Genomic DNA, 27807 nt, shown 5'->3' on the forward strand with positions numbered 1-27807 from the left:
ATTCATCACAATATACCCAATGTTACACAGAAGTGTTTAATATAAATGTAGGCAGGATTTGCAAAGCAAAAATCACTTTCGCGTACACGTATTTTTTTAAAGTATCACTAATTCGAGTTTATTTCCAATAAGAACATAGAAAAATCGAGAGTCAGAGTTTACCATAAATTAATTTCAGAGCCTGATCGAGTTTATTAAGATCTTTGCGCCGGGTGAATAAACCACGATTAACTGCGTGAGTTATCCTTCGGAAACCGTTGAAGTTTCACACTACATCAAACTACTTGAAAGCTTCAAGTGCGGCTTGTATCACACGCAACCCAAAAAGTGACAAGTTCATTAGATGACGAAAAATATCTAATGGACTTGTCACTTTTTGGGTTGCGTGTGATACAAGCCGCACTTGAAGGTTTCAAGTAGTTTGATGTAGTGTGAAACTTCAACGACAGCCTGACTGCCTCCAACGACGTCCGAACCTAGACTCACCACCAAATTACCGCAGTTCACCCACGAAACCTCGGTCAAGTACTACTGAAGTCTGTTAAATTACTGAACAAGAAAACTGCTGAAATTCTTAATTTTAATCTTTTATACACATATGATACATCAGATCACACGAAAATTTTCCGAAAAATATTATGCTGTTATCAGTTTTCTTTTATTTACCTAGTTTATTTATAAACAATAATTTCTATAGTTTACCTGCGTTTTCGTACATATAAGTGTAAATATAAACAGATAATTTAAATTATATATTAAATAATTTCCTTTATATTTAAAGTTTGCAGTGCTGCCGCTACTTTTAATATTTCTCTATTTATTTAGTAAAAACAGTCGTTTTTAATTGTGCGAAATCCACTTTTCGGTCTTCATTTAAATATGTGAGAATAATTTCAGTAAATCTACTATCACAGTCCGATACAGTTCAAATGGTTCAAATGGCTCTGAGCACTATGGGACTCAACTGCTGAGGTCATTAGTCCCCTAGAACTTAGAACTAGTTAAACCTAACTAACCTAAGGACATCACAAACATCCATGCCCGAGGCAGGATTCGAACCTGCGACCGTAGCGGTCTTGCGGTTCCAGACTGCAGCGCCTTTAACCGCACGGCCACTTCGGCCGGCCCGATACAGTTCTACGAGATGTATACGTAGTCACTTCGTTTGTTGCAGTCGGATAATGCTTGCCGAGATATTGACTTTTACAGTTCAGGAAATATTTATAAAATTTAATTTACAATAAGTTATAAACTAATGCAGATATCTTCACACGCGTAATCGTCCATCTTTTCCGCTTCAAATGGGCCTAGTGACTCTTCAGTGACACATACGGCTCAGTCTTTATTAATTTTTCGGTGTACGCTTTAATTCTGCAATGGAAGCGAGAAGCGGCCATGAGGAACGAGCAGCCATTGTGCTGCCCAACGGAAGGGTTTTCTAGGTCGCGCGGTCACCTTAGCGGCCTGTGGAAGTGCAGAGACAACCCCATCTGTGGAGCATAGTGCGAAACTGGCCCTGCACGTGCTCCTGCCCAGCTGATTTCAGCTGTCAACACGAATAAGACCTGAACGTAGCCGCCGCCTGCGTGTCAGCTGTCGCGTGTTTGTGACTGAATAAAGTGTCTCTTCCCTTTACAATACGCTGTCATGTTACAAGTGATATTCTTTTTCCCATGTTCAATACATGTGAACTCTGGCACAGTCTATACAAATAAACGCAACGAAAATACCAAAACCTAGTAAAACATTCACCGTAAGTTAAAAGTTTTTATAGGTATCATATACTCGTAGAATTGTCTTTACGGTACATCAAGCCGACAGAAAATTTGGCTAATTTAGATACAGCGAGGAGAGATGTATTATACTAAATATACAATACTCTTGAGCTTTAGCCTGATGGCCGTCTGTAACTGATTATCTTCATAAAAGCGAGATTCTACCGTTGCGCAGAGTTTACAATACAAAGGACCCGCCTGCAAGTATATTCAGTGCGTTGTAAACGTGAACCGATACCAGTTCGCAGATGGAGAGAGTGTCACCATTCACAAGTTATAATTATTTTGTCCGTGATGGCTTGCGACCTTCGCCACTGTTTAAAAATCTGACCCGGAATTATTTTAAATTGTCGCAATTTCACCTAATGAGCGTTTTATCTACTCGTAATTAGTGTCAGGTTCAGGAATACTTTTCATGTGCAGTTTAGATGTAGCGACCCTCTTACCCAGTGTGGCCTCCGACCCACCTTCTCCACCAAAGACAAACTCCTTAACCTCGTTCATCTTCTCTCCCTCCAGCTTAACTCCCGTCGCTCCTCCATTTTTGTTTCCCTCGACCTCCAAACTGCCTCTGATCGTGTATGGCATCCCGGTCTCCTCTTTAAACTCCAAACCTACGCCCTGCCTATCAATTTTGTCCGTCTGGTCGCTTCCTTCCCCTCGCGCCGTCCTTCCTATTTCACCCTCCACAACACCAACTCCCGTATCCTTTATCCCACTGCTGGCGTCCCCCAGGGCTCCGTTCTCTCCCCTCTTCTTTATCTCTTGTACACAACTGATGCCCAAGCCACCCCCACCTGTCCACCTTCTCCAATATGCTGATGACACCGCCTTCCTGGCTCTCTATCCTACCCTTCAATGGACCCAATGCACCCTCCAAACCAACCTTGACCAGTTCACCACTTGGTGTAACCAGTGCTTCCTTCATCTCAACCCCTCCAAAACCCAGGCAATCATCATAGGCCACACCACCCACTCCTTCCGGCTCCATGATTTCTACCTCACCCTTTATGGTCGTCCCATCCAGCTCACCCCCACCCTGAGATACCTTGGCCTCACCCTCGACCATCACCTCACCTGGACCCCTCTCCTCCTCACCATCCAGCAGAAAACCCATTTCCACCTCTGCCTCCTGAAACTCCTGTCTGGCTGGACACGGGGATTGCATCTTTCCACCATCCTCCACACCTACAAACCCCTCATCTGTCCTACCCTCTGCTATGCCAGCATTGCTTTTACAAGATCCTCCAAATCCTCGAATGCCATGCACTCCGTCTTCCCTTCCGTATCTGCCTTCCTTCCCCCACACGGCTCCTGTACGACCTCACCCCCTTCTCCCACCTCCTCCTTTTCCTCCAACATCTCCACATCCTTTACACTGTCTGCAGGCTTGTTCCCCCCCATCCCCAGGTTTCCTCCTTCCTCTCCACCCCCCGCCTGTTGCCACGCCTCTATCGCTGTATCCCTTCCTCTCTCCACCTCCACACTTTCCATCTCCTTCATCAGGGCAGTTTCCAGCACCTCCCGCTCCTGGATGTTGTACTTCACCGTGACATATACCCTTCCTTCCAACTGTAATGTGGCCTTGTCCCCCCTCCTCTCTAGGGCCCCCCTTTCCCTCTCCCCTCCTTCTCCCAGAGCGAATTTTCCTCCTTCCCCCCCCCCCCCGAGTCCCAGCACCCCATCCTCGCCTCTTTCCCTCCCCAGCCCTCCTCGGCGCGCCATCCGCCCGTCTCCCCCCTCTCTTCCCCTCCCTCCCTTCTTCCCTTCTCCCTCATCTCCTTGCACCTGGCAGATCCTCTGTTTTGCTCATCATCATCAGTGTGCTACATCACTGTTGTGTGATTTTAATTGTGTGTTGGACTTGTACATAGTGTTACTGTTGGTGATTGTTATGTGCTATGACATCTGTTGATACTTTTAAGCTCCTGCCATACTTCGCCTTGTGTTCTATTAATTTTCCCAGTGTGTGGTTTCTGTGTGCACTACTTTTTTACAGTTTTTATCTCCTTTTTACAGTCGTCCCCTTTTTGCCTATTGTCTTCCATAATGTTCCCCCCTTTTTATATCTATGTACACCATGTTCTCTCCTTTACATAATTTTTAAATGCCTTCTGTTGTATGTTATATGTCTTTCGGCTGAACAGCAGCGCATTGCTGTTGCCAGCCCACCTCGATGGGGAATTGAAATACAATAAAGAAAAAAAATGTAGCGGCGAACACCAGGAACAGAACATATTGTCATGCATAATACGGTGCAGCAAAAACGTTGGACAGGTAAAACAGATTCGAGTCGCTCCGAGATTGGTAGATAAACGTCCCGTTCGGTTGTTTTCAAAGGAATGTTGTACCGTCCTTTCTGCAAAATAGTGGCCCCTTCAGGAGGCGATGATGGAGATGGGCAAATAGATGCAGATTTCAATGCTGGGCCATCAACAAGGATCACCGTGTAAGCCATTGAACGAAACATGATCGATATGGGGTTTGGGAGACGAAGGCCCACTCGTGTATCCTTGATGATTGCACGACACAAATCTTTACGAGTCGCCTGGGCCCGTCAACACCGACATTGGACTTCTGATGACTGGAAACAAGTTGTCTGGTCGGATGAATCTCGTTTCACATTGTATAGACCGGATGGACGTGTACGGGTGCGGAGACAACCTCATGAATCCATGGACCCTACATGTCAACAGGGGACTGTTCTAGCTGGCGGAGGCTCTGTAACGGTGTGGGGCGTGTGCAGTTCTAGTGATAAGGGACCTCTGATACGTTTACGTACGACCCTGGCAGGTGACACGTACGTAAGCATCTTGCCTGATCACCTGCATTCAGCCATGCCCATTGTGCATTCCGACGGACGTGGGCAATTCGAGCAGGACAATGCGACACCCCGCACGTCCAGAATTGCTACAGAGTGGCTCCAAGAACACTTTAGAGTTTAAACACTTCCGCTGGTCACCAAAATCCCCAGACATTGTTTACCATATCTGGGATGCCTTGCAACGTGCTCTTCGGAAGGGATCTCCACCGTCTTGTACTCTTACGGATTTACTGGCAACCCTGCAGGATGCATGGCGTCAGTTCCCTCCCAGCTTACTTCAGACATAAGTCGAGTTCATGCCACATTGTGCTGCACCACTTCTGCGTGCTTGGGGGGCCTAAACGTATTACACTACTGGCCATTAAAATTGCTACACCACGAAGATGACGTGCTACAGACGCCAAATTTAACCAACAGGAAGAAGATGCTGTGATATGCAAACGATTAGCTTTTCAGAACATTCACACAAGGTTGGCGCCGGTGGCGACACCTACAACGTGCTGACTTGAGGAAAGTTTCCAACCGATTTCTCATACACAAACAGCAGTTGACCGGCGTTGCCTGGTGAAACGTTGTTGTGATGCCTCGTGTAAGGAGGAGAAATGCGTACCATCACGTTTCCGACTTTGATAAAGGTCGGATTGTAGCCTATCGTGATTGCGGTTTATCGTATCGCGACATTGCTGCTCGCGTTCGTCGAGATCCAATGACTGTTAGCACAATATGGAATCGGTGGGTTCAGAAGGGTAATATGGAACGCCGTGCTGGATCGCAACCGCCTCGTATCACTGGCAGTCGAGATGACAGGCATCTTATCCGCATGGCTGTAACGGATCGTGCAGCCACGTCTCGATCCCCGAGTCAACAGATGGGGACGTTTATGAGACAACAACCATTTGCACGAACAGTTCGACGACGTTTGCAGCAGCATAGACCATCAGCTCGGCGACCATGGCTGCGGTTACCCTTGACGCTGCATCACAGATGAGAGCGCCTGCGTTGGTGTAGTCAACGACGAACCTGGGTGCACGAATGGCAAAACGTCATTTTTTCGGATGAATCCAGGTTCTGTTTACAGCATAGTGAAGGTCGCATCCGTGTTTGGCGACATCGCGGTGAACTCACATTGGAAGCGTGTATTCGTCATCGCCATACTGGCGTATCACCCGGCGTGGTGGTATGGGGTGCCATTGGTCACACGTCTCGGTCACCTCTTGTTCGCATTGACGGCACTTTGAACAGTGGAAGTTACATTTCAGATGTGTTACGACCCGTGGCTCTACCCTTCATTCGATCCCTGCGAAACCCTACATTTCAGCAGGATAATGCACGACCGCATGTTGCAGGTCCTGTACGGGCCTTTCTGGATACAGAAAATGTTCGACTGTTGCCGTGGCCAGCACATTCTCCAGACCTCTCACCAATTGAAAACGTCTGTTCAATGGTGGCCGGGCAACTGGCTCGTCACAATACGCCAGTCACTGCTCTTGATGAACTGTGGCATCGTGTTGAAGCTGCATAGGCAGCTGTACCTGTATACGCCATTCAAGCTCTGTTTGACTCATTGCCCAGACGTATCAAGGCTGTTATTACGGCCAGAGGTGGTTGTTCCGGGTACTGTTTTCTCAGCATCTATGCAGCCGAATTGCGTGAAAACGTAATCACATGTCAGTTCTAGTATAATATATTTGTCAAATGAATACCCGTTTATCATCAGCATTTCTTCTTGGTATAGCAATTTTAGTGGCCAGTAGTGCAGTCAGTCAAGTGTATGAGTTTCTTTGGCTCTTCATCGTGTATTCATGTCAGAATCAATGCAGCTGCTGAAGTGCTGGTTTTAGGGACGTTCGCGTCACGTGGGGAGGCGCTGGTGAGTACGGGCCACGTGCCGGCAGGCGGCGGCCGCCCGCGGATGCGCGCCACGTCCTCGTCCGCCGGACCGCGTCCATTGTTCCAGCGGCACCTCGGCACCTCGGCGCCCGCCGGCGTTGCTATTCGCCGCGTGGCGCCTCCAGCCAGCCACCCACGCATGCGGGCGTGCGTACCTGAGCGCGCCCGGCGCTTTCCGCGGCACGCCGAGGCCGCGGCGGGCACCGCGCTGACACGCGCCGCCTCCTTCGTGCCTTCGGACGTCGCTCCTGTCGAGAGATATCGAAGCCTCGTGGTGTACGTGTTTCCTCCGGGAAACCGTGTGGGACGGTCCAGAGAAAAGGAATGGCTCGCTTTTATCATTTTCGTTCTGTCATTCAAGATCAGATCTCGTGGTCTCCGACAAATACCGGCTTTCTATTTTTGAAATGACATCTCAGATTTTCAGCCAATAGGTATTGTTAAAGCGTTGAAGCGCTGTAACAAATATGTCTGAAAAGGCCGGGCGCAGAATCACATTTGGTGGCGGGAGGGGGGGGAGGGCGTATGTGAGCTAGGAACAAGGAGTAGAACGTTTTCGGTTTAGCACGAACCAGCGCCCGTTTGTTCAGCCATTCGAACATCTGACTTGCTGTAGCTATACTGTAGTAATATCTGCCGTTCCGCAAGGTAGTGTCACACGCCCTCTGCTGTTCCTGATTTATATAAATAATTTAGGTGATAATCTGAGCAGCCCCCTTAGATTGTTTGCCGATGACGCTGTAATCTATCGTCTAGTAAAATCATCATCAGACGATCAATTCCATTTACTAAATGATCTAGCGAGAATTTCTGTATGGTGCGAAAAGTGACATTTAGCACTAAACAAAGAAATGTGCAGGGTCATCCATATGGGTACTAAAAGAAATCCTATAAATTTGGGTATACGATAAATCGCACAAATCTAAGGGCTGTAAATTCGACAAAATACCTAGGAATTACAATTGCGAGCAACTTAAACTGGAAAGACCACATAGACAATAATGTGCGGAAGGCGAAACAAAGCCTGCGCTTTGTTGGCAGAACACTTAGAAGGAGACAGCCCACATTACACTTGTCCCTCCTCTGCTGGAATATTGCTGCGCGGTATGGGATCCTTACCAGGTAGGTCTGACGGAGGACATCGAAAAAGTGCAAAGAAGGGCAGCTCGTTTCGTGTTATCGCGCAATGGGGGTGTGAGTGTCACTGATATGATACGCGAGCTGGGGTGGCAGTCACTGAAACAAAGGCGGTTTTCTTTGCGACGAGATCTATTTACGAAATTTCAATCACTTACTTCCTCTTCCGAATGCGAAAATATTTTGTTGACACCCACCTACGCAGGCAGAAATGATCGTCATAAAAAAATAAGAGAAATCAGAGCTCGAACGGAAAGATTTAGGTGTTCCTTTTTCCCACGCGCCATTCGAGAGTGGAATGATACAGAAGTAGTATGAAAATGATTAGATGAACCCTCTGCCAGGCACTTAAGTGTGAATTGCAGAGTAGCCATGTAGATGTAGATTAAATTATCAAGTAAATTTTGAACGACTAAGAGGAGCTGGCGAACAGACAAATTATGCGAATCGATTAATCCCCTTTGCACAAATTTTAATTGGGCTGAAATTAATGTCCAGCCAATGACAGCATTTCTATGTGCGCCGTTCGGATTTTACGTGCAAAATCATGCAAAAACACGTTTTTTCTGGTATGTTTTGAAGCACGGCACTTCTATACCTTAAACTTGCTCGGATTAGTTCAAACTTTACACGACGGTAGATAAATGCAAAACATCAAAACCACTTTTTTTTATTCAACCGTCTTTATCCGTTGTGCAAATACGATCATTTAAAGTCGACCTTCATGTAGTACGTAAAATTCTTTTTTACTTTAATTGAGTGCACGAAAAAGGAAGAATAAAATAAAATAAAAAAATTGCATTACGATAAAATTGAAAGCTGGTTATCAAAAATCAATCTTCATTCTGAATTGACGTCCAAAAAACACGTTTCTTCTGAGTTTTCGTATGCGCCACACTTCTATGTTTCAAATTTGTGCTAGTCGGTTCAAATCTTGTGAGAAGGTAGGCAAATATATGCAATTAATGTTCGTCCCGTTGGTTTGTGAAAGCTTTATCAGTTGCCACGATATTAGCGATATGATGAAAGAGAATAAAAGAAAGCCAATAGTGGACCAGTCATCGCCCGAGACAACAAAAATCTACATCGGTTGCCAAGCTATGGCGGTCTAATGCCAAAATTGTGGTAAAGTTAGGAACCAAAATGAAAATGCTTCTATCATAGCAAGAAAAAGCGATTATATCATGGGCAGAGTTAAAGCACTCCGTCTTCAGGCCACGAGTGGCCTACCGGGACCATCCGACCGCCGTGTCATCCTCAGTGGAGGATGAGGATAGATGGGGCGTGGGGTCAGCACTCCGCTCTCCCGGTCGTTATGATGGTTTTCTTTGGCCAGAGCCGCTACTATTCGGTCGAGTAGCTCCTCAATTGGCATCATGAGGCTGAGTGCACACCGAAATATGGCAACAGCGCATGGCGGCCTGGATGGTCACCCATCCAAGTGCCGGCCACGCCCGACAGCGCTTAACTTCGGTGATCTCACGGGAACCGGTGTATCCACTGCGGCAAGACCGTTGTCTGTCCTGGGCAGAGTTAGGAATGTGAAGAAGGGGACAGCTTCAGATACATTTAAATCAAAACATCTTGACATGTTAGCGGTTTCATACGAGTTAACCCCACTTCCCCAGCGTGGTGAGCTCTTCAGGTGCAAGGTGTTGACCAACTGCATGTTCCAATTTACATAGGCTAAGTCCCTGTTTCTGATTTAAGTCTCTCTGAAGCTGCCAGTTAAGTCTAGAAGCTAGTTTCCTTCTTTTAAATCCCTAATTCTGCCCGGGACATATTCGCTCTTTTTTGTGCTATGACAGCATCTTTCCTTCTGTATTATTAAAAATCGGACGTACTTTTAGCAGCGCTGTAAAAACTAACTTTTAACTGGCTGATTGTCCACCGTTTCCCGGTTACATATTTTTATGTCATCCCTTCCCACTCCTGCCTCAAGCGCCGAGAGTTCCATAGGAGCCAGATGAAAAACCAAGAAACTATGGATTCAACACTATTGTCAGTCTTTCGATTATTTTCACATGTCATCTTCCCGCCTTTCCAGTCCCTACTTCCGGCGATTCTCGGGGCGTCTTACTCCACCTGAATATTTTTCCAGACGTCATATTCGTACCTAGTTCAGTTGAAATAGCTCCAGCCGTTCGAGATTTGTGTGTTCTCAACCTCCAGCCCCAGAAATAATACAGCTGAGTACGTCTGAAGCCGGAGGTAATTTTCTTCTATTGCTAAATTGTATATGTACCACGTTTGGTTTAAGTTACGCCAGGCGTTCCAGAGCTATGTTGGAACACAAGCAATAAATAAAAACATATACATGGTAAGACAGCTAAGAAAGGCCAGCCCAAGCAAATTTAGTAGGAGTAAATATACGTTGGTACGGTTTTCGTTAATCTTTATTGGAAAATGTGGCTAATTTTCTAATGTATGCATTAATTGGTTCAAATGGCTGTGAGCACTATGGGACTTAACTGCTGTGGTCATCAGTCCCCTAGAACTTAGAACCACTTAAACCTAACTAACCTAAGGACATCACACACATCCGTACCCGAGGCAGGATTCGAACCTGCGACCGTAGCGGTCGCGCGGTTCCGGACTGTAGCGTACGCAGTTAATTTTTAACGTTTACATACTCGTGTTGTAAGGGAATAAATTTTAAGTGAAAATTATATGCATCACATGGTTGTTTCTAAGGCTTCCTTCCGCGACAATTGTTACGTAACAAGTTTTATTCCCTTTTCCCCTGCCTTCAGCATCCTGCGAATCAAAAAGGTTGTTCAGCAGATGTTTTTTCCATTACTGTTAAAACTGTATCACAGGTGACTCTGCAAACATTTTACATAAATAATACGTTAGTATCCTTTCATTCGTATAGAGTTAAAATGTGGTTTGATGGCTCAGTGAAGATGTTCCATATACAGAGGCCGTGTGTCGTGTGTTTGAGCCCCAGTTTGCCCTTGCCCTTGGGTTCTTCTTCTCTCTCTTTCTCTCTCTCTTTCTGGTTTTTTTTGTCGTTTCTTACACATTTGTTTCCCTCAACACGAAATTCTTGGCTTCAGCAGGAAAGAGTTGATTACACGACCCAGTCATCTCTCGCTCCAGAGAGATTCAAAGCTGTACTATACGAAACGGTAAAATGGGACTTCTCACGACTTCAGACCTGATTGATGATTTAGCGTCTAGGGTACCGCTTATACCTGTTACATTCCGTCGGAGGATCACACGTACCATCCATTTGAAAAGTAAAGCCGATGGACAGGAAAGAAAATTCCGGCACTATACGTGTGTTCCAAATTTCACCTGTCGCACCGCGTCGCCATTATTTTGACCCCCACCAGAACCGGACAGGAAGAGTAATTGGAGGTTTTCAGGAACCATCAGCGTCGCGCACAGAGAAAGCCGAAGCCCAGTGCCGGACCGCCAGCGGGGGCGGCGGTGGGTAGGACCCGCTTGGCGGCCGCGCGTGCTCCTCCCACGCACGCGCGCACGCACTTTCTCACGCGCCGCAGGTGAGCCGTGCTTGGAACGCCTCCCTCGGCCGTATCGCGAGATGATCACCGCTTGTGCCGCTGCGGTGCGTTGCCTGGTGTCACCTTTGCTTGGCGTCGAGGAAGGTTCGGAGGTCCCAGCCAAAATAGCACACGTACTTCACAAGTCAAACTTGTGGGTTCCAGCAACGTGATGTGACGAATTTGGTGGCTGCAAACGATTCCAGATCACTGGTCCGGGAGTTGATTTGTGCTGTCATGTTTTGTAACTATGTGCAACGGCTTATACTGATAAATCAAAAACATGTCTTCATAGCTGAGCATTTGTTTTATAAACAACTCACGTAAGGCACTCATGACTGACATCGCACATGTTTTTACACTGTCGTCAACCTACATTTGGTTGCCATTCACAAAAATTAAAAATATTGCACGTCTCTATGACCTACTGTAACATAACTAGTTCCAACAAACAGCTGGGTTGATGTACCGTCACCGTACACAACATTACGGTAAGATGCTTCACTTTAGGAGATGTCGACGTTTTGGACCTTCTACGGAAAGTATAACAATGATTCCCAGGTACCAACATGGTCACTCACACTAATAGAGCGGCCTGAAGACGGTTTAATGTAACACCGAAATGGGTTGCCCATGAATAAAACCAGTAAAAGTAGCAGATGGTGCTGTGCTTCTTACATATTAATTCACTCTCAAGTGATGCGTGGCGTGTATCTAAAACGTATTTAAAGGAACCCTCTCCCCGCCAGTTTAAGGAATGTGATGTCACAAAATGAAGTACAAAAGTATATTTAATAATAGAACTAAGGTGCCTGAAGGCTAGGACTATTTTCATTTATATAAGTACTGTTTTAAAATGGTTTACATATTCTTCATTAAATTTTTTGAGTATATATAAAAGTGGTAGCAAACACACTTGAGTCCACTGTTATATCCTCAAACCTGTCAGCCATGTTAGACGGAGAATTTATGTATAAAATGTCTCATATTTACGGGGCTTCTGTGCCGATTAGAACACTCCCCTTAGATTCTGCGAGTCTGTAAATTTTCCGAAGCTACTGGGGATTTAAAATTCTGTTTTATATTCTAGTAATTTTAGTTTAGCTGATGCGTTCGGATAACAGTTGTATGTATAAATCACGATCTCTTATCTTCCATGCGCTGAATAAGTGTTACTTTTCAAAACAGTCATTTAACTGAATTTAAATGCACACAATATCTCGCCTAAACAAGTCTGTGTTTGCAATGCAAATGATGTCACACATAGGAGATATAAATATAAAAAACTGGGATATTTTGTTTATTTTCATTCCATTATGTCATATGGTATCACATTTTGGGGTAACTCCACAAACTGAGAAAAATTTTTTTAGAGTACAGAAGCGTATATTAAGAGTAATGTGTAGTGTAAATCCAAGAACATCGTGTCGGAACCTATTCGTAGAATTGGGCATACTAACCACAGCTTCTCAGTATATTTATTCCTTAATGAAGTTTGTTGTAAATAATACATCTCTTTTTCCAACTAACTGCTTAGCACACAGTATGAATACTAGGAATAAAAACAATATACATAAAGATTTAAAATCACTTACTCTTGCCCAGAAAGGGGTCCAGTATTCAGCAACGCATATTTTCAATAAGTTACCAGCAACCATTAAGAGTCTAATTTCAGACAAGGCACAATTTAAACATAATTTAAAAGAATTGTTGGTGGCCAACTCCTTCTATTCCATCCATGAATTTCTCAACAAGTGCAGTAGACCATTTTAATGAAAATTTATTATACTTTAATTTTTGACAATACTTGGTTGTAACAGCCAAGTAACTACCACCGTGTGAATGATGGATGTATGGAAAGTAGATGTAAGTCTTATGTCTGTAAATAGTGGAAGTTTCATTTTAAATCTTGTAAATAATTTGTTTATAACTGAGGATCACTGAAATGAATAATTTACTTTCATTTTTGACAATACTTGGCTGTAATAGCCAAGTAACTAGCTACTGTGTGAATGATGGATTTAATGAAAGCAGATGTAAGTTTTAAACCTGTAAATATTAGAAGTTTAATTTTCATTCACGTACATAATTTTACTGTTTATTGACTGAGGATTATTAAAATTAATGAAACTCAAGTTTTTCTGCACTCCTGGAAATTGAAATAAGAACACCGTGAATTCATTGTCCCAGGAAGGGGAAACTTTATTGACACATTCCTGGGGTCAGATACATCACATGATCACACTGACAGAACCACAGGCACATAGACACAGGCAACAGAGCATGCACAATGTCGGCACTAGTACAGTGTATATCCACCTTTCGCAGCAATGCAGGCTGCTATTCTCCCATGGAGACGATCGTAGAGATGCTGGATGTAGTCCTGTGGAACGGCTTGCCATGCCATTTCCACCTGGCGCCTCAGTTGGACCAGCGTTAGTGCTGGACGTGCAGACCGCTTGAGACGACGCTTCATCCAGTCCCAAACATGCTCAATGGGGGACAGATCCGGAGATCTTGCTGGCCAGGGTAGTTGACTTACACCTTCTAGAGCACGTTGGGTGGCACGGGATACATGCGGACGTGCATTGTCCTGTTGGAACAGCAAGTTCCCTTGCCGGTCTAGGAATGGTAGAACGATGGGTTCGATGACGGTTTGGATGTACCGTGCACTATTCAGTGTCCCCTCGACGATCACCAGTGGTGTACGGCCAGTGTAGGAGATCGCTCCCCACACCATGATGTCGGGTGTTGGCCCTGTGTGCCTCGGTCGTATGCAGTCCTGATTGTGGCGCTCACCTGCACGGCGCCAAACACGCATACGACCATCATTGGCACCAAGGCAGAAGCGACTCTCATCGCTGAAGACGACACGTCTCCATTCGTCCCTCCATTCACGCCTGTCGCGACACCACTGGAGGCGGGCTGCTCGATGTTGGGGCGTGAGCGGAAGACGGCCTAACGGTGTGCGGGACCGTAGCCCAGCTTCATGGAGACGGTTGCGAATGGTCCTCGCCGATACCCCAGGAGCAACAGTGTCCCTAATTTGCTGGGAAGTGGCGGTGCGGTCCCCTACGGCACTGCGTAGGATCCTACGGTCTTGGCGTGCATCCGTGCGTCGCTGCGGTCCGGTCCCAGGTCGACGGGCACGTGCACCTTCCGCTGACCACTGGCGACAACATCGATGTACTGTGGAGACCTCACGCCCCACGTTTTGAGCAATTCGGCGGTACTTCCACCCGGCCTCCCGCATGCCCACTATACGCCCTCGCTCAAAGTCCGTCAACTGCACATACGGTTCACGTCCACGCTGTCGCGGCATGCTACCAATGTTAAAGACTGCGATGGAGCTCCGTATGCCACGGCAAACTGGCTGACACTGACGGCGGCGGTGCACAAATGCTGCGCAGCTAGCGCCATTCGACGGCCAACACCGCGGTTCCTGGTGTGTCCGCTGTGCCGTGCTTGTGATCATTGCTTGTACAGCCCTCTCGCAGTGTCCGGAGCAAGTATGGTGGGTCTGACACACCGGTGTGAATGTGTTCTTTTTTCCATTTCCAGGAGTGCAATAACATTTGTGTAATGTGTTTATCTGACATGTTCCTCGCCCAGAAGGATCCCCTCTTTTGTGTGTCTATGGAATGAATAATTAATCTAATCTCTAATCTAATCTAATCCTTTATTCGTATACGGAACAGTTTCGGAATTAAACGAGTTGGTCTCCATGAAACCAGTTGCTATCGCCCCTCAGTTAACGGTAGCAAAATGTGTGGTGATGAATTACATTGGTTTCAACATCTGAAATATGGATTTACTACTGGCACTCTAAAACACAATTTTTGAAGGATAGTATTGTATCAACGGAATCAGCAGCAGTCAGCAGTATTGTACTGCTTTCATAAACACACTTATCACCCAAAACATTATAACCACCGACATTTGGCACGGATAGCAGCGGCGACGCTTCGTGGCATGGAAGCAATGGAGCCCTGATAGGTCGCTGGAGGGAGTTGGCCCCACACCTGCACACACAAGTCACATAATTCCCGTAAATTCCGGGGAGGGGGGCGATGAGCTCTGACGCCACGTCCAGTCACATACCAGATGTGTTCAGATCTGGCGAGATGGGGGGGCCAGCACATAAACTGGAAATCGCCACTGTGTTCCTCAAACCACTCAATCACACTCCTGGCCTTATGACGTGGGGCACTGTCTTGTTGAAAAATGACACTCATGTCAGGAAACATGAGCGCATGAAGGGATGTACGTGGTCTGCAACCAGTCTACGACACTCGTTGGCCGTCGGGTGCCTTGCACGAGCTCCACTGGACCCTTCGATGTCCGCGTGAACGTTCCCCAGAGCATAATGGAGGCGCCGCCAGCTTGTCTCCGACCCGCAGTACAGTTGTCAAGGAGATGGAAGACGACGGATTCGCCCCTTCCCAGTGGAATGATGAAGGAAGTATCGGGATTCATCAGACCACACAACGCTCTGCCACTGCGCCAACGTCCAGAGCCTATGGTCACATGCCCATTTCAGTTGCGGTTGCCGATGTCGTGGTGTTAACGTTGGCAAATGCATGGGTCGTCGGCTGCGGAGGCCCATTCTTAGAAGTTTTCGGTGCTCCGTGCGCTCAGACACGCTTGTACTGTGCCCACCGTTAAAGTCTGACGTTAGTTCCGCCACATTTTGCCGCCTGTTCTGTTTTACCAGTCTGCCCAGCCTACGGCGTCCGACATCTGTAATGAGGAGTGGCCACGCAACCCCATTACGTCTAGACGTGGTTTCACCTTGGTTTCGCCACGTCTTTAAGACACTCACCACAATTTTCCTGGAACACTCGACGAGTCGGGCAGTTTCCAAAATGCTTGCGCCGAGCCTCCGGGTCATCACAATCTGCCCTCGGTCAAACTCAGATAGATCGCACGCCTTCTCCATCTTATACACGGACAGCACGCATACTGATACTATATGCACCGTGCGTGTGTCTAACTGGCAGTCATTTCTCGCCAGATGACGCTGTTATCGCCTGGACGGGTTAATATCGATAGTAGATCGGTGGTCATAATGTTTTGGGTGAACACTGCTTGGCTATGTATAGAAACTGAAATTCACATTTTATAAATTTTTGGTTAGGTTCGAAGAGTTTGTTGTCAGGTGTCTGGATTCGCTTTGCCTTGGTAACCGTTTATGAAATCATATCTCTTTTTTTTTGTCATCAGTCTTCTGACTGGTTTGATGCGGCCTGCCCCACGAATTCTTCTCCTGTGGTAACCTCTTCACCTCAGAGTAGCACTTGCAACCTACGTCCTCAATTATTTCCTTGACGTATTCCAATCTCTGTCTTCCTCTACAGTTTTTGCCCTCTACAGCTCCCTCTAGAACCATGGAAGTCATTCCCTCATGTCTTAGCAGATCTCCTATCATTCTGCCCCTTCTCCTTATCAGTGTTTTCCACATATTCCTTTCCTCTCCGATTCTGTTCAGAACATCCTCATTCCTTACCTTATCAGTCCACCTAATTTTCAACATTCGTCTGTAGCACTTTATCTCACATGCTTCATTTCTCTTCTGTCCCGGTTTTCCCACATTCCATGTTTCACTACCGTACAATGTTATACGCCAGACGTACATTCTCAGAAATTTCTTCCTCAAATTAAGGCCGATATTTGATATTAGTAGGCTTCTCTTGGCCAGGACTGCTCTTTTTGCCATTGCTAGTCTGCTTTTGATGTCTTCCTTGTTCCGTCCGTCATTGGTTATTTTACTGCCTAGGTAGCAGAATTCCTTAACTTCATCTACTCCGTGACCATCAGTCCTCATGTTAAGTTTCTCGCTGTTCTCATTTCTACTACTTCTCATTTCCTTCCGTCTTTCTCCGATTTACTCTCAGTCCATACTCTGTACATATTAGACTGTTGATTCCGTTCAGCAGATCATGTAAATCTTCTTCACTTTCACTCAGAATAGCAATGTCATCAGAGAATCATATCACTGATCTCCTTTCACTTTCAATTTTAATTCCACTCCTGAACCTTTCTTTTATTTCCATCATTGCTTCCTCGATGTACAGGTTGAACAATAGGGGCGAATGGCTACATCCTTGTCTTACACTCTTTTTAAAATGAGCACTTCGTTCTTGGTCGTCCACTCTTATTATTCCTTCTTGGCTGTTGTACATATTGTATATGACCTGTCTCTCGCTATAGCTTACCCCTATTTTTCTCAGAATTTCAAACATCTTGGACCGGTTTACGTTAAAGAAGGCTTTTTCCAGGTCGATAAATCCTTTGAGCGTGTCTTGATTATTCTTTAGTCTTGCTTCCATTATTAACCGCAACGTCAGAATTGCCTCTCAATGTGTTCGCCAGCAGCAAGAGAAAATGAAGCACTCCTATCACATGTTATAAACCACACGTTGCACGAGCTAAACACGTGTCGAAACTTGCAAGAGTAATAATAAAAACGTTTCGCAGAGGGCAAGAAAAAGTCAGCAACCCGCTGGTTTACCAGGGATGTGAAACCACACGCAATAAGAATACTGTACAGCGCTTTTTATGAAAATACTTTCACTTTTGTTAATTTGACACGTACATGGTTGTATCTGTGTTAAGAAAATAATAATTCTAGCAAAGATTTTATTTCTGGTAAATAGAGCGTTAAGTAACAGTAATTCTACGAACTGATATGCATTGGAATGAATACGTAAAAGCAATAGCAGAAAAGGCGAATGAAAAACTCAGATTTTTTGCGAGGTCTTTGGGAAAGAGCAGTTTATCTCTGAAGGAGACCGCATGGAAGACGTTAGGGAACCGAACTGGAGTACTTACCAAAAAAAAAAAAACTCGACAACAGACACTGAAAAAGACAGAGAAGCTTATGTAACTTAGATGGAAATCTTTAGGAGTGAAGGCATATGATTCTCTTGAAGCCGTGTCGGTTAAGTTTAGAGGACCCCTATTTGAGGTACACTGTACAAATTTTATGTTGTTTCTCGCTCAGAGCTAATGAGAATAAGATAAGAGAGAATAGTGCTCATATGGCAGAACAGCATTTCCTCCAGGCCTTACGAGAATTGGATAGGGCTGTGAGTGATGCAGAACACCCACTGCTATACACTCCAAGAGTTGAAGAGTATAAATGTTGATGCAAACAGTCTGATCTGATAGGTATGCCCATTTTGTGATAGTGGGTTTCAAACATAGTTTTGCGGGTGCCTGTATCTGCCACCCTCGAGAGACCTAATGGCCTTGTGTGCTTTAATGTTTGTTCGTCACAATTAAGACTGCAAAACATATGCTGTCAGCAGAAAGTCATCAGAAGAGCGGCGAGAGTTAACCGATGACTTCTTACCGTACTAACCTTCAAGCTACACTCAACAACGTGAAGTCCCCGTTGAGTCAAATGACACACAGGCCGGTTAAGAAATCCGACGGGGCAGACTTCACGGAGAAGATCGAAAGCGAAGGTTGTTTCCGAAGTTTTCGATCTTCTATACACTATATACATCTTCACCAACATAATGTATGATTCCATTAGGTATTTAGTCGTCGGTCTCAAAAGCTGGGTTCTACCACACCAACGAAACTCCCGCAGTTCGAACGGCTAAAACCTAATAATAATTACGTTACAATACTGTAAAGTGTATTTTCTAACACTGATCGGGATCTTTTATCAATAAAACTCTGCAGCTAAGTACAACCGGTGTCTGAAGGCTAACGAAACTAAAGAAAAGCACGTGTTACAGAGGAAAACAGTGTCATGTAAAAGAAAATTATTACCAACAGGTTCAGAAGAATCATAAATAAAGTATTATTTCGGAGAAAGCACAAAACTTGCTTGAAATAATATAAATATTGACACATGCACTTCTTAGATAGTCAAACAGAAGATTCTTTGTTGTATGTTCTCTCATTGTTCGTCACCGAAGGCCAAACGTGGTCTTTCAATGCAGTGATAAAAATACAGCGAAATGAAATAGTATGCACACTTGATAAGGAGGAAGTGTGAACGTACTGCATCGTTTTCGGTTCATCCGCACTACAGTAGAGCAATATCTATAGCTCAAAGTGGCCACAGTATCTAAATATTTGCTCCGAAATGTTCCATTCCGCTATTTGCACAGCGAAAATACGCGCGGTATACGTTCTTTTTTTTATATTTTTTGTACAGACGATAAAAACTACCGCTCCGATTCAGAGTTGTTATGAAACGTTAAATACACACGTATTTCAATTTTCATACGCGCTGGTAGAAAATGCTCCATGAAGCGGTAAGCTGTAACTACGCTTGCAAATGCAAACAGAACATTTATCTTCTGGTGAATAATTTATGAAGGGAGACTGTGTACCTCTATATGAAAGCTTGTACAATCGGTCTCTAACTTTCCATGATGTAGTTTTGCAGGATGGACTGTCGTGAAAGACACAAGAGAGCCCTTCAACAGAGGTACAGTGCAAATGGTTCAAATGGCTCTGAGCACTATGGGACTTAACATCTACGGTCATCAGTCCCCTAGACTTAGAATTACTTAAACCTAACTAACCTAATGACATCACAGACATCCATGCCCGAGGCAGGATTCGAACCTGCGACCGTAGCGGTCACGCGGTACCAGACTGTAGCGCCTAGAACCGCACGGCCACACCGACCAGCAGAGGTACAGTTATTGTAGATGAAGCGCAGTAGCTCTTCTGTTGCAGCAACGAGGTACCGTAACTGACATTTTATTTTCTTCCTAACAGAGAAATATTAGCGGAAGAAATAGAGAACGAATACGCTTAGAATTGTTGGTTGAACACCCAGCTAATAAAATAGTGAGTAATCCAGAAATGCAAATGAGTAGCTGGTTTACATTTATGTAGAACATCAAATTTAGTACGAACGTTATCTCGATTTTAAGTGCCATAAAGTTCGTTGCCCGGAGGATGCTGAAAGGGCCGCATGTAAATAAATGTTGACACGCATCTGAATATACACTGTTCCACTAACTATAAAACAAAGTTGTAACACTGACTTCCATTAAAACCTTACGAGGTGCTCATGAGTCACGTCTTATCTGACGGCGCGTTTTATTGATCTTAAAAGTTGTTCTAAGTGGCAGTCCGAGAGTGTGACGACAAAACTTTACTGGGGGACCACCCGCCGCCGTTCAGTTAACGTTGAAGTGCCTGTCCTCGGCTTAATGTATGAGGTACTAGAGGCTGTTGAAAAGCCTGTTTTGGTCCCGCTCTCTTGAAAAGAATCACGTAAAAAACAAGTGGGGCCCACCGACAAAAGACACAGAATGTAGACGCTGCAACCAGACATCCTAATATTCGAAATCCTGGAGAAGATGCATAAGCTACATCGACAGGCAGGCGAACATCTACCCATAACAGGTCGGAGTAGAAAAATGTAGATGATTGCGCACTGTACAGTGGCTTGCAAAAGATGTACACGAATGCAGGAAGCCTAGGAGATTTTGTGGGGCTGTAAAGAAGGATTGCAATTAGTCGGCGCTGCTGCGTGTCTTGTTAACGGGGGAAAAAAATCAGTGGAAAAAGTCAGAAAAATTCGGAAAAAATATGAAATTGTAAATTGGACAGGTAGTAAAGTTGAGTTTTCCAGAGAACATAGCACTGCTGGCTGAAAGTAAGGAAGGGGTAGTCCCATTACTGAATGGGATAGGCGGCAGCCTTGCTAGCGACGGCGACACAGATATGATATTTGACTACCCCGCTTGTGAGAATGTCTGCCATGCAAAAGACAGCAGTTCGATTCCCGCTACAGCCAGTACAGGACTGGACTGGGCTACACTCAGCCTCGTGATATCGACTGAGGAGTTACCTGAACGAGCAGTAGCTGCTCCTGGTCACGAAAACTGACAACGGCCAGAAGCGCGGCGTGCTGACCCTACGACCCTCCATTCATCATCCAATGAAACCATTGGCAGAGGATGACAAGGCGGCCGGTCGGCACCTATTGACCCGCCAGGGCCTATGGACCGTATTCGCGTTACAAACAGACGATGAAAACAGTTTGAAAATCAAACTGAATTTACTTTTGTTTCACAAGCTGCGACATCGTCGCGAAAAAACAGTGACCCGTATATGTAATAAGTTTCCTTCAATTTACGTCTATGGTCACAAACATTTTATTAATAGATTACCGGTTTCGGTCTTTAATGACCATCATCAGATCTGTTTCATAAAAATGTACTGCAGCCATAGTGGCATCGTCAAATGTTAAATGCGGAATCACCACCAGCATCGTCAAAGATATATAAATAACATCACATGCACGAGTCATGTTGTCAGTGGTACTCACAACACTGGTACTCTGAGCGATTGCACAAGAAGCGTTAGCTGACAGTTTCCAAAAGGTTTACAACCGATGCCAGAAATATGTTGTAGCTGATGGTGATTACTCTGAAGGCAAGAGAAAGTATTTTATTTCTATCTCCTCCTTCCTTTATTTTCTGAGGTTATTCATCTAACTTTTCAGATGTACCTTGTAGTTTAGATTCCATCAGTAATCATAGACATTATGCTCTCTCGGGGTTACACGAACAGACAGCGTGATAAAATGACGACTAGAGGTATGGTAACCAGAGCTAATAAAATTAGTCCTACACAGGTGAAAAGAAACCAATGAAACACCCGGCGTGTGCCCCTCCCTTGTACACGATGACAGGTATCTATTACAGCGACGCCGTCCTAGTGTACAGGCACAACAATAAAATCGATGCGACCACCAGCCGGCAGAGAAATAACCCAAAGGACGAACGAATTATAACGCGCGCGCGACTTGTCGCCTGCTGTAGACCTGTCCACGACACAGTGGTGCCCGGGCGTGCTGACGTATGGCGGTGCCGAGCACACAATACCACATTCTTTAACCAGATGTGGGAGACGTATTCAGAGGGAAAACGAAACGTGTTAAGAGTTAAGGCGGGATAACTCACGGCGCAGCTGGCCGGCTTTGACGAGGACCAGGTGGGAGGCCGCGCCCAGATCCACGTGGCCCAAGCGTGGACCGCGTGCTCACGGACCGTCCACTCTCCAAGAGCTGAGACCGCGTCACTGCCACCTGCTGTAGCGCGCTGCCGTTGGCATTAAAAAAAAAAAGTCCAGTTCCCGCAGAGACTACAAATATCTTCGTGACCTCTAGCAAACTGACCAGGAAAGTTCCATGTGACTGTGATAGACTGCTTAATGCGCTGAAAGAGAGAATGTTCAGCTTCAACGTCTCGTCGACGGATACGTCAATACAGACCGACAATCAGCTACAACTGCGAAAAGATGGAGAAGGAAATGGGCCACGTCCTTTTCAATAACCTGAATCAGCAAGTGGACACTTGAACCCCGCCCCTCCAGAATGCGAGTCCGGCGCTTTAAAACCTGCCCTCAGTACAATGGGCAAGGAATCTCCAATAACACGACGTTACCAACATTATGTTTGCTGCACATCCCACAGTTTCTGAAGGGTACGTACCATACAATCCGTGCAGTTGTAATTTTTCCTCCTATCTATGTAATTATGTAGTTCTCAATTCGTTCGAGCAATCAATCAGTCATAATAGGAAACACAATCATAGCTCAGTCACTCAAAATGATTCAGAAATTTTACTTGTTAGAATGAAATCAGACGATGATTCTTCTTCTCTGCATGCTCGTGCTTTGCGGCAGCCTGCTAATCTGTGCAAATAAAATGCCTCGTAATTTTGGGAGCGTTGTATAATCAGTCGGCAAACCTCAGATCAAGCGGATATTTGGCTTTGATGAAGTTGAACCTTCCGAAGAAGTAATGGAGCTCTTGGATTATTAAATGCAGGTTCGTATCCAGTCTTTCGGAAGTTCCCTTCTGATTAACAACTACGCAATATATCGATGAATATCATTAATTCTCAAATGCCAAATACACACCTTTTGTATGAAGGAGCAATATACACTCCTGGAAATTGAAATAAGAACACCGTGAATTCATTGTCCCAGGAAGGGGAAACTTTATTGACACATTCCTGGGGTCAGATACATCACGTGATCACACTGACAGAACCACAGGCACATAGACACAGGCAACAGAGCATGCACAATGTCGGCACTAGTACAGTGTATATCCACCTTTCGCAGCGATGCAGGCTGCTATTCTCCCATGGAGACGATCGTAGAGATGCTGGATGTAGTCCTGTGGAACGGCTTGCCATGCCATTTCCACCTGGCGCCTCAGTTGGACCAGCGTTCGTGCTGGACGTGCAGACCGCGTGAGACGACGCTTCATCCAGTCCCAAACATGCTCAATGGGGGACAGATCCGGAGATCTTGCTGGCCAGGGTAGTTGACTTACACCTTCTAGAGCACGTTGGGTTGCACGGGATACATGCGGACGTGCATTGTCCTGTTGGAACAGCAAGTTCCCTTGCCGGTCTAGGAATGGTAGAACGATGGGTTCGATGACGGTTTGGATGTACCGTGCACTATTCAGTGTCCCCTCGACGATCACCAGTGGTGTACGGCCAGTGTAGGAGATCGCTCCCCACACCATGATGCCGGGTGTTGGCCCTGTGTGCCTCGGTCGTATGCTGTCCTGATTGTGGCGCTCACCTGCACGGCGCCAAACACGCATACGACCATCATTGGCACCAAGGCAGAAGCGACTCTCATCGCTGAAGACGACACGTCTCCATTCGTCCCTCCATTCACGCCTGTCGCGACACCACTGGAGGCGGGCTGCACGATGTTGGGGCGTGAGCGGAAGACGGCCTAACGGTGTGCGGGACCGTAGCCCAGCTTCATGGAGACGGTTGCGAATGGTCCTCGCCGATACCCCAGGAGCAACAGTGTCCCTAATTTGCTGGGAAGTGGCGGTGCGGTCCCCTACGGCACTGCGTAGGATCCTACGGTCTTGGCGTGCATCCGTGCGTCGCTGCGGTCCGGTCCCAGGTCGACGGGCACGTGCACCTTCCGCCGACCTCTGGCGACAACATCGATGTACTGTGGAGACCTTACGCCCCACGTGTTGAGCAATTCGGCGGTACGTCCACCCGGCCTCCCGCATGCCCACTATACGCCCTCGCTCAAAGTCCGTCAACTGCACATACGGTTCACGTCCACGCTGTCGCGGCATGCTACCAGTGTTAAAGACTGCGATGGAGCTCCGTATGCCACGGCAAACTGGCTGACACTGACGGCGGTGCACAAATGCTACGCAACTAGCGCCAACACCGCGGTTCCTGGTGTGTCCGCTGTGCCGTGCGTGTGATCATTGCTTGTACAGCCCTCTCGCAGTGTCCGGAGCAAGTATGGTGGGTCTGACACACCGGTGTCAATGTGTTCTTTTTTCCATTTCCAGGAGTGTATATATATATATATATATATATATATATATATATATATATATATATATATATATATATATATATCCCTTTTAATCGTACAATTTCGTATCAGTTATCTTTTGTCATAAATCTTGAAACGTCCCCTTTGAAACGTCCCCTTTTTAAAAATTATACAGGACTGTGCTTAACCTGACACACAATATTTTTGGCGCAACGCAATCTGACTTTCAAAAACCCTACAAATGAATGGCCCTGACTAACATTAAACTATACGTTTCGCAAATCACTTACCTCACAAAAATCTTCGTTACTCAAGCTACTGCAATACAGCGAGCGCCACTACTGCCAGCTAAATAAAAGATTCAAACTACTGAAGGCACTAACTACTGATAGGCATAGTTAGCAAATGAAAGATTTTAATAGAGAACAAACAATGTATTTACCTTAATAGTCATAATATTAATATCAGTTCATGACAAATTTCAAAACTCCGCCATCTCTCTCCCCACATCCACCACTGCTGGCGGCTCACCTCCAACTGCGCAACGCTATGCGCTGTTCACATCCAGCTGCTGCTGCCCAACACTACAATGGCAGACAACAATGCAAACTAGCCACAGACTGCACACAGCACAGCCAGTGATTTTTATACAAAGGTGGCGTTACCAATAAAAAAACCTAAACAGCCTACTTACAATCTCAATATTCCGATTACAATTCTTCAAACAAAGCTCAGGCTAATCGGCACGAAGACCATCTCAGAAGCTTTTTTCTAACAACCACCAGAGAGAGTACTACAAAGAATAATTATGCGCTCATGGCATAGCTATTGTATGAAACTACTTTGCGCATGGATTCTGCGAGTATGAAGATAGAAAATTAGTAAACGTCATTCAAGGGTAGAATTGTATCAGAATAATTCATCGAATATAAAGAGATATTACACAGTGTATAACTACGAGGCGTATTTTTAATTAAGTCGGGTGATGCTGAGGGAATTAGATTAGGAAATGAGGCACTTAAAGTAGTAAAGGAGTTTTGCTATTTGGGGAGCAAAATAACTGATGATGGTCGAAGTAGAGAGGATATAAAATGTAGGCTGGCAATGGCAAGGAAAGCGTTTCTGAAGAAGAGAAATTTGTTAACATCCAGTATTGATTTAAGTGTCAGGAAGTCATTTCTGAAAGTATTCGTATGGAGTGTAGCCATGTATGGAAGTGAAACATGGACGATAAATAGTTTGGACAAGAAGAGAATAGAAGCTTTCGAAATGTGGTGCTACAGAAGAATGCTGAAGATTAGATGGGTAGATCACATAACTAATGAGGAAGTATTGAGTAGGATTGGGGAGAAGAGAAGTTTGTGGCACAGCTTGACCAGAAGAAGGTATCGGTTGGTAGGACATGTTCTGAGGCATCAAGGGATCACCAATTTAGTATTGGAGGGGAGCGTGGAGGGTAAAAATCGTAGAGGGAGACCAAGAGATGAATACACTAAGCAGATTCAGAAGGATGTAGGTTGCAGTAGGTACTGGGAGATGAAAAAGCTTGCACAGGATAGAGTAGCATGGAGAGCTGCATCAAACCAGTCTCAGGACTGAAGACCACAACAACAACAACAACCGTTTTGAAATTTAAAAAAGACGTGCTAAGATATCTCAATAACTTTATTCTTACATGAAAGCCTGTATCTTAATCTACGCACTGACGCAATTACAGTCTGATTCTTTCTTGTTTACGTTGTGTACTGAGTGTTTAAGATGCCTCCGATAATCGTGAGTCCCGCCGACTGTGAAGTACGGGCTGTTATAAGATTTCTTAGTGCTAAAGGCCTAAAAGCGATCGATATTCATCGTGCGATCTGTGCAGTTTACGGAGAAAACATGAGTGATGGAATGGTAAGAAAGTGAGTGAGAGCATTTAAAGATGGCCGCACAAATGTGCATGGTGAACAACAGAGTTGGTGGCCTTCGGTCGTTAATGAAAGGTGAGCGAAAACAGACGCTTTACGATTTGCTCTTTGCGGGATGACTTTCCTTACGTTTCTCGTAGCGTTTTGTATAGCATTGTGACCGAGCACTTGAATTACCGAAAATTGTGCGCACGTTGGGTACCGAAAACGTTGACGGATGCGCACAAAACCAAACGTTTAGACAGTGCACTGACTTTCCTTGAGCGGTACCATAACGACGGTGATGATTTCTTAAGCCAATTTGTTACGGGCGATGAAACATGGGTGGCCTACGTCACACCAGAATCAAAGCAACAGTCCATGGAAGTCGAGCAAGGGCATCGTTTTGCTGCAAGACAATGCCCGTCCGCATGTGGCGTATCAGACCAAAGATCTCATCACATCTTCTCGATGGAAACTCAAGATCATCCTCCGTACAATCCCGCTCTTGCGCCCAGTGACTATCATCTGTTCCTGCACTTGAAGAAACACCTGGGCGGTCAGAGTCTTCAAGACGATGACGAAGTCAAAACAGTGGTGATGCAGTGGTTAACAATTCAGGCGGCAGACTTCTATGAGGAGGGTATTCAAAAACTGGTACAATGTCATGACAAATGCCTCAATATTGACGGAAATTATGTAGAAAAGTAGATTAAGGTACAGGCTTTCATGTAAAAATAAAATTATTGAGATATCTTAGCATGTCTTTCTTTAATGTCAAAACGGTACTTACTTAAAAAAAACACGCCTCGTACATCTGTACCTGTATTATAAAACCACAATGAAGTGCATGGCAGAGGCTACATCCCATTCCATTTACGTACGGCGCACGGGAAGAACGTTTGTTTAACTGGCTCCAAGTGTGCTGTAATTAATCTAAGCTTGTCCTCACGATCCCTCCAATGCATAGTGGTTATAGTATATTCCTCGAGTCATCATTTACAACTGATTCTTGAAACTTTGTAAGCACACTTTCTCGGAATAGTTCACGTCTACCTACAAGAGTCTGCCAGTTCAGTGTCTTCAGCATCTCTGTGACTCTCTCCTACGAACATGTAACCATTCGTGCTACCTTTCCCTTCTGTAAGTCTTCTGTTAGTCTCATTTGGTACTGGTCCTAGACACTTGAGCATAGTGACTGAGGTAATAAAATACATATTCAATTTCACTATTCCAGGCAGCAGGGATAAAAATGGGGAGCGAAAGGTTATCTGCTACTTGTACAGAAATCGCGATGCAATTATAGAGGTCGAAGGACATGGAAGCGAAGCAATAGCCGAAAACGGAGCGAGACAATGTTGTGGTCTATCATCGATGTTATTCGAGCTGTACATTGACGAAGCAGCAAAGGAAACAAATGAGAAATTTGGAAATGGAAATTAAGTTCACGGAGAGGAGATAAA

The 27807-nt window shown here is 45.3% G+C and overlaps 1 protein-coding gene and 1 pseudogene across 1 annotated transcript in view; both read right to left on the minus strand.

Annotated features, from left to right (window-relative positions):
- Window positions 1-27807, minus strand: part of LOC124795592 (headcase protein-like) — a 216941-nt gene that overhangs the window by 119246 nt on the left and 69888 nt on the right. The window lies entirely within an intron of this gene.
- On the minus strand, window positions 9028-9145 carry LOC124796926 (annotated as a pseudogene).

This window comes from Schistocerca piceifrons, chromosome 4, assembly GCF_021461385.2.
Source record: "Schistocerca piceifrons isolate TAMUIC-IGC-003096 chromosome 4, iqSchPice1.1, whole genome shotgun sequence".
Taxonomy (NCBI): domain Eukaryota; kingdom Metazoa; phylum Arthropoda; class Insecta; order Orthoptera; family Acrididae; genus Schistocerca; species Schistocerca piceifrons.